Here is an 8,023-nt window from a genome sequence, read left to right as displayed (position 1 = left end):
TTATTTCAATTAAATAGCTTACAAACTGTGGGGGAAAAAAACCCTAAGTATGCTATTAAAATCTTCCAGAAAGCAAATGTAAACAAAACAGAAGAAATAAACTATATCAGCCAACCAGGAAAACAGATGGAAGAAATGAAGAGTCATCAAAGTTCAGTGTTAAAATTTCATGCTGGAATGTCAGAATACTTATGAGAGTAACACCAAGGTGTTGCTGCATATTACTTCCATCTCTTGATGGTGATTCATTAACAACAAATATATATTTTTCTGTTATTTTAACAGAGTTAAATGATGCACTTTGCATTGTATAGTAACTTAGAAGTCACTTTCAAAGCACCTTTTTTTTAAACCAGTAAGAAAAATCATACATTTTAAACCATAAAACACCTAAAATATATTCTTTAATTTTTAAATTTTAAGTTATTCTCTACACTGTATCCATTTTAAATTGCTCTGGGCTTGACTGTATTAAAAATAATTTGTCACTTGTGTTTTATGTATTAATATTTTGTTAAAGATAACTTAGTAGAACACATTCATCACAGGGAATCTAAGGAGGCACTTTGAAGTACCATGCAATAGGTATCCTGTTTCCATATTTCTGCCCAAATGCCAAGTACATTAAACCAACAACAATACAGAGAAAAAGAATATAGGTCATGAAGGCACAGTATTTAGGTAAGAAAACAGAGCTGTTAAGCAATCTGTAAAGAGAGCCATTCCCTGGTTATAATGCAATGGGTTGTAGGGCTTTTGCAGAATGTATAGGAACAAAATGTTTTAAGAAGGCAGTTGAAAAAGGCTACATTTAAAATGATTTTTTATCTACCTAGTAACAGAAGAGAACATTTTTTACAAATAGAAATAATAATTTCAATTTAAGAATAACACATCCAAGTACCAGGGTTAAAAAGTAAGTCAGTAATATTCAGATGAATATCAGCAAGAGGCAATCCAGATTGAAAAAAATTGAGCAGATCTTTAAAGAATGAAAATTGATAATTAAGAGACCCATTATAGGGGTACCTGGCTGGCTCAGTGGGTAGAATGTGCAACTGTTGATCTCAGGGTTGTGAGTTCAAGCCCCACATTGTGTGTTGAAATACTTTTTAAAAATCTTAAAAACAAAAAGACCCATTATAGTTTTCATACTTAATTATATTTAACTGTATAATACTATTTATTAATTTTCATGTAATAGTAAAAACAGATTTTCTAAAGTGATCATTTCTATGATATTTGTAAGATTTTTTTATTTCTATTAATTAGTGTGATTCAATGATAATCTCTGTCCATGGTGGTGATTTTCATCTAACCCTGTTTTGGTAGGGTCTTTCAATATAATACTTGACTACTTGAAATAATACTTGGATAATACTTGAAAGGTACATATGAACAAAATAATTTTGGATTTGTCTTACAGAAGATACAGGCTAAAGACAGGAGATGACACAAGCTGATTTATATGGAGGAATGCCATAATATCATCTTTTGGAAAAAGGGAAAGAGTGGTCTTTTGGAATCTGACCACAGAAGGTAAGAAGATGGGGATTTGATGGTAGATTGAACAAAAAGGTGGGAGGAGAGAGGGGTTAATGAAAGAAGGAAAAAATCAGGGGAGAAGGAACTTTCATCTACTCATTCATGGCTAAATCTTTCATTCTGAACGTATTGAACATTGTTATTCAGAGACTTTATGTTCTTTCTGATGATGTGTTCTTTGCTCATGTTTTGGGTAAAGTTCTAGCTAACAATGCCAGGCAGTACTATACTTTAAAGAATTCATATTACAAACTAGTGCTTCTCATTTTCCACCTTCTCTTTCTCAGAATATTCAATCAGATAATCAGAATATGTGAAAGAATATCTTTGCATTCAGATTTAATTCTCAGTGAATGTATTTAACTGAGAAGATTTTAAACTCTGACATTAAAAACGCTGCCCTTTATTCAGCATCTACTAAGTTTCAAACATTGTTTTGAGTGCTTTATGTTTTGTTTATATTTAGTTATTAAAACTTCCTTGGAAGCATTTAATACTTTGTTAATTGTATTAAATAGGAAAACTACTCAAAGTTATCCAAGTTCACACAGCTGGAATGGAAGTTGAATTAAGGTTTCTCTAAGTGCAGAGCTCTTTTTGTTTTAACCGTGTGCACACGTGAATGTCTGTACACACATGCACAGCAAATCAGATTTGAGTATTGCCTTTGCCTTACTGTATCTTACAGATTATTATTATTATTATTAATTATTATTATTATTATTTTGACAGAGAGAGGACAGTGGAGGAGGGGAAGAGGGAGAGGGATAGAATCTTAGGCAGGGTCCATGCCCACCATGGAGCCCAACGTGGGGCTCAATCTCACCACTGTGAAATCATGACCTGAGCCAAAAATAAGAGATGGACACTTAACAAATTGAGCCACTCAGGCAGCCCTTAGAGATTGTTTTTAAGACCCAGTATACATATTCCTTAAGTAGCATACATTGTAGAATATTATGTTGAATTGTGTGATACAAACCAAAAGAAAATTCAGCCAGTGCTGAATTCCTAAATTTTATCTATATTAGCAAACAGAAAGGTGATTTTGTTTTGTTTTTGTCCTTATATTAAATTATTAAATAGGGGCACCTGGGTAGTTCAGTTGGTTAAGCGTCTGACTTCAATTCAGGTCATGATCTCAAGGTTCATGAGTTCAAGCCCAGAGTCAGGCTTTGTGCTGACAGCTCAGAGCCTGGAGCTTGCTTTGGGTTGTGTCTCCTCCTCTCTCTGACCCCCCTCTCAAAACTAAATAAAGAAAATTATTAAATAACTATTATAAAACTTAGGATAAGTTTTCTTGAATTTCTCCCTTCTTGAATTACTTTTCCCTCAGATCTTGGGACACCACTGTCTTCTAGATTTTCTCCTACTTTCTAGGACCACTATTTTATTTAGCTTTTTTGCTACTGAACTTTATGATTTTATTCTTAAGCTCTATCTTTGATCTGATACCTCTTTTACCAGATAACCAATCCCTGGTCAACCACATCTATTTTCCTGGCTTTGTCTAAGGATTCTGATGTCTTTAACAAGCTATAACCCATTTCTATTTAATATTCATTCAAAATTATTTCATTCAACACTCATTCATATAATAAATTGTTTGAAGGAGCACCTGGGTGGCTCAGTCGGTTAAGCGTCCGACTTCAGCTCAGGTCACTATCTCATGGTCCGTGAGTTCAAGCCCCGCGTCGGGCTCTGGGCTGATGGCTCGGAGCCTGGAGCCTGCTTCCGATTCTGTGTCTCCCTCTCTCTCTGCCCCTCCCCCGTTCATGCTCTGTCTCTCTCTGTCTCAAAAATAAATAAACGTTAAAAAAAAAAATTAAAAATAAATAAATAAATAAATTGTTTGAAGCTACTATTGTGTGGTAGGCATCATTACTGGCTCTGGAAACAAAGAGCCAAGAGTATGTTTTCAAGTAGTTGGATGTTCCATCAATATCTCAAATTCATTATGTCCCTAATTAGATTGTGCCACTTCCTCAGAAAATATTTTTCTCCAATATTCTGTATCTCAATCAATGACTAACTTGCCATTCATTCATTTTCTTCAGTTAGAATCTTGGAGTCATCATATTCCTTAATTTACACATTCTTTCACGTCAGTAAATGCTGCAGGTTCTATCACTCGTTATCTCAAGAATCTGTTTTCTGCCTTCCCTCTCCCACAGCTATAATTTAGACTCTTAACCACTTCTCGTGTATTTATCAGTAAAAGCATCATAACTATTTTTCCTACCTCTCATATGACTCCTGGGTGGTGTATTTTCCATACTAATTCTAGAATGACCTTTCTAAAATAAAAAAATAAAAAAAAAAACTAATTTGTTCAGGACACTTCCCTGCTCAAAGCCTTCAGTGCCTTCCCAAAGCTTTCAGTGTAAAGTTCAAACAGCTTTAGTGTGCAAAGCTTTGTCTCATTTTCTCTTTAGATTAATTTTGTACTTATATACAACTGCATATTCAATCTTTAATGCTACATGCAAATTATATAGTGCAATTTCTCACTTTTGTGTTTTATTCACTTTGTTTTTCAAGTCAAACATAGTTTACTTTAGAAAGCTTTCTCTGAGCCTTTCTTGATGAATTAGAGAAATCTCTGACATGATTCCTTTTGCATTCTGTGTGTGTATAAAATCACTTTTGCACTGCACCTTGATTAATTTCTTTGATTATTTTATAGTCTGAATCATGAATATTTTGAATACATTGGAACTTTAGGAACTTGAGCTTTATTTATATTTTTAAGTCTTATCACACTTTCTGGACCACGGAAGATATTTAATAGGGTCATTTAAAGAATAACTACATTCCTGACTGTGGCTTGGAATTAGAGTTTTCATGTAAGAGTGGAATAAACTTGAGATTAAGTACATATACTGTTTGTGTTGATATTGAAGAGAGAAGCTTTTGATTAAAGGAACGTCATATAAAAAGGAACACACACAAGTAAAAAATAAAGACACTAACCCATTTGAGAGATGGTGGCAGTAGCTATATACCTGAAATGTGCACTGGGATTGACAGATGAGATCTAATGTAATGAATATCTTCCTTTCTTCCCTTCTTTTTGTTTTTCTTTTCTTTCTCTTTTTTTCATTTTTATTTTTCTTTACTTTAATTCTTTCTATTAATTCTTATTTCCTTCTTTCTTCCTTTTATTTTTATTTCTTTCTTTTCTTTTCTTTTTTTTAAAAGACATACATAAAAGAAAACCCTTAAAGGAATATCCATTCCTTGATTTCAAAGATTTTAAGTGCTTCTGGAGTCTTTTTTCCAGTGCCATGTTTTCTTTCCATTAGAACATTTATTATTTCTTTCCATTAGAACATTTATTTACTCCCTCAACTGATTCAAACAACTGAAAATCTTTTTTTTTAATTTTTTTTAACATTTTATTTATTTTTGAGACAGAGAGAGACAGAGCATGAACAGGGGAGGGTCAGCGAGAGGGAGACACAGAATCTGAAACAGGCTCCAGGCTCTGAGCTGTCAGCACAGAGCCCGACGCGGGGCTCGAACTCACGGACCGCGAGATCATGACCTGAGCCGAAGTCGGCCGCTTAACCGACTGAGCCACCCAGGCTCCCCGAAACAACTGAAAATCTTAACAGAAAGACAAAAGTGTAGAGTATTTTGTTTATTCTGCCTGGTCCTGCCCTACTGTTACATATTATTATTATTTTTGTTACATATTATTAATCAAATTTTGAATTTAGAGGCTGTGGACTTTTAGTTTCCCCTTGACTGTTATGTGGATTATAACTTTAACTTGCTTTTCAGAGATTCTTAGTTTATGTGTTTTAATGTCTGTGCTTTGAGGCTGTTTCTCTATGTGTACCAGATCTCCTCGTCAAGAATGTTTCCTTCTTCTTCTCAGTGGCACTGACAGAACATAAAGTCAGTGTAGCATGAGGCCTAAGGGTGCAATCTATGGAACAAGACTATCTTGGTTGGAATATGGTTGTGCACCTCACATACTGTGTTAAACTCTGCAAAGTACTTAACATTTCTGTGTCTCAAAAATAAAATAGAAGTAATAATATGATCCTCATAAGGGAGTCATGAGATTTAAAATACTTAATATGTATAAGGCACTATGCTTATACATATACATGTATATTATATGCTTATATATATATAATACATATATATTATATGCTTATACATATACATAGTCTAATTAGGACTATTAGAATAACCTTAGGACTATAGTAACAACCAATAAAATCTATATTATATTATTCCTCCAGATTATTACCTCCTACCAGTGACAAAGACAAGATAATATACACTTTTGATGTGAGGCTTATTTAAATACTTGGAATTTTGTACATGGCTTAGTGGTTTTCTCTATGTTTGTCTTGTATTTACATAAGCTGTAAATGTTTAGTTTTTTTCTTAAATGGGCTTTAATGCTCATTAGTTGATTGCCAATGAAATTGCATTTTTTCTCCATCTTCATGAGTGACAGGATGTCAAGTGGAGGCATTTTAATACTAATGAAAATGGTCAATTATGTATCTTGATGGCTAATGAATCTCTAATCAATGGTACTAGAAGGTTTATGTGCATTCTATTGACATTCATTGCCACTGTCTGACATCTAGATATGATTAAGCGTATATTTATATTGTACATTTTTTATAGCTATGTATATTTTATATACATATTTAAGGCTTTAAAACTTGAGAATTATTGGCCAGGAATAAAAATTCTCATCAACTTGAATTGTATTTCTTGAAGAGTAAGTTTCATTTCACTTGTTCTTAAATATCTACTTAGAGGTTTTACACAAGAGCTTAGTAATATTTTACTGTCATCTATTTTTTTTAATTTTTTTTTGAAATTTATTGTCAAATTGCTTTCTATACAACACCCAGTACTCATCCCAAAAGGTGCCCTCCTCAATACCCATCACCCACCCTCCCCTCCCTCCAACCCCCATCTGCCCTCAGTTTGTTCTCAGTTTTTAAGAGTCTCTTATGCTTTGGCTCTCTCCCACTCTAACCTCTTTTTTTTTCCTTCCACTCCCCCATGGGTTTCTGTTAAGTTTCTCAGGATCCACATAAGAGTGAAAACATATGGTATCTGTCTTTCTCTGTATGGCTTATGTCACTTAGCATCACACTCTCCAGTTCCATCCACGTTGCTACAAAGGGCCATATTTCATTCTTTCTCATTGCCATTTAGTACTCCATTGTGTATGTAAACCACAATTTCTTTATCCATTCATCAGTTGATGGACATTTAGGCTCTTTCCATAATTTGGCTATTCTTGAGAATGCTGCTATAAATTTGGGGTACAAGTACCCCCATGCATCAGTACTCCTGTATCCCTTGGGTAAATTCCTAGCAGTGCTATTGCTGGGTCATAGGGTAGATCTATTTTTAATTTTCTGAGGAACCTCCACACTGTTTTCCAGAGTGGCTGCACCAGTTTGCATTCCCACCAACAATGCAAAAGGGTTCCCGTTTCTCCACATCCTCGCCAGCATCTATAGTCTCCTGATTTGTTCATTTTGGCCACTCTGACTGGCGTGAGGTGATATCAGAGTTTGGTTTTGATTTGTATTTCCCTGATGAGGAGCGACATTGAGCATCTTTTCATGTGTCTGTTGGCCATCTGGATGTCTTCTTTAGAGAAATGTCTATTCATGTTTTCTGCCCATTTCTTCACTGGATTATTTGTTTTTCGGGTGTGGAGTTTGGTGAGCTCTTTATAGATTTTGGATACCAGCCCTTTGTCCGATATGTCATTTGCAAATATCTTTTCCCATTCCGTTGGTTGCCTTTTAGTTTTGTTGGTTGTTTCCTTTGCTGTGCAGAAGCTTTTTATCTTCATGAGGTACCAATAGTTCATTTTTGCTTTTAATTCCCTTGCCTTTGGGGATGTGTCAAGTGAGAAATTGCTACGACTGAGATCAGAGAGGTCTTTTCCTGCTTTCTCCTCTAAGGTTTTGATGGTTTCCTGTCTCACATTCAGGTCCTTTATCCATTTTGAGTTTATTTCTGTGAATGGTGTGAGAAAGTGGTCTAGTTTCAACCTTCTGCATGTTGCTGTCCAGTTCTCCCAGCACCATTTGTTAAAGAGACTGTCTTTTTTCCATTGGATATTCTTTCCTGCTTTGTCAAAGATTAGTTGGCCATATGTTTGTGGGTCTAGGGTTTCTATTCTATTCCATTGGTCTATGTGTCTGTTTTTATGCCAATACCATGCTGTCTTGATGATGACAGCTTTGTAGTAGAGGCTAAAGCCTGGGATTGTGATGCCTCCTGCTTTGGTCTTCTTCAAAATTACTTTGGCTATTCGGGGCCTTATGTGGTTCCATATGAATTTTAGGATTGCTTGTTCTAGCTTCGAGAAGAATGCTGGTGCAATTTTGATTGGGATTGCATTGAATGTGTAGATAGCTTTGGGTAGTATTGACATTTGGACAATATTTATTCTTCCAACCCATGAGCATGGAATGTT

General features: G+C 34.8%; 1 long non-coding RNA gene across 1 annotated transcript in view; it reads left to right on the top strand.

Annotated features, from left to right (window-relative positions):
• The first annotated feature begins 1,441 nt into the window (after positions 1–1,441).
• Positions 1,442–8,023, top strand: part of LOC122237976 — a 93,742-nt gene continuing 87,160 nt past the window's right edge. Inside the window, exon 1 of the long non-coding RNA XR_006216825.1 lies at positions 1,442–1,539. This is a non-coding gene — a long non-coding RNA (uncharacterized LOC122237976). The remainder of the gene's footprint in view (positions 1,540–8,023) is intronic.

This window comes from Panthera tigris, chromosome B1 (genome assembly GCF_018350195.1).
Source record: "Panthera tigris isolate Pti1 chromosome B1, P.tigris_Pti1_mat1.1, whole genome shotgun sequence".
NCBI lineage: Eukaryota > Metazoa > Chordata > Mammalia > Carnivora > Felidae > Panthera > Panthera tigris.
Note: the sequence above shows the minus strand (reverse complement) of the source record. Positions and strands in the feature narration are given on the sequence as shown.